Here is a 463-nt window from a genome sequence, read left to right as displayed (position 1 = left end):
TACAACCAAACGGGACACCTGGACAAGGATTAAAATTCGGGATTGAATTACTTTTTGCTTGCCTTAAGCCCCGAAGACAGTCAGCTCGGCAGATTCTTGCCTGTCAGACGAGATCACTCTGCTTGCAATCATGAAACTTACCTTATGCATTGTTATCATTATCCTTATCAGTATTAGAGGAATTACAGCAATGACAATAAAATGTTTGAGATTAACAACAGACTCGACACCCTTCAAAACAGTGATGCCTACGAAACAGTAACCGTTCTCGATCCAAGGTACAAAATTCAGTTTTTTACCATATATTTTGCAGTGGGTTAAGATCAATTTGGTATCGTAAAATGTAAAATTTGTGACTTAAACTCTCTCTCTCTATATATAGACATTATATTTATGTGCATATATTCATCCAGAGCTAGAAAATAACGCCAATGTTTTTTAGACTTCAAACATTTTATGAATA

Source organism: Penaeus monodon, chromosome 32, assembly GCF_015228065.2.
Source record: "Penaeus monodon isolate SGIC_2016 chromosome 32, NSTDA_Pmon_1, whole genome shotgun sequence".
NCBI lineage: Eukaryota > Metazoa > Arthropoda > Malacostraca > Decapoda > Penaeidae > Penaeus > Penaeus monodon.
This window is presented reverse-complemented; position numbering follows the sequence as displayed.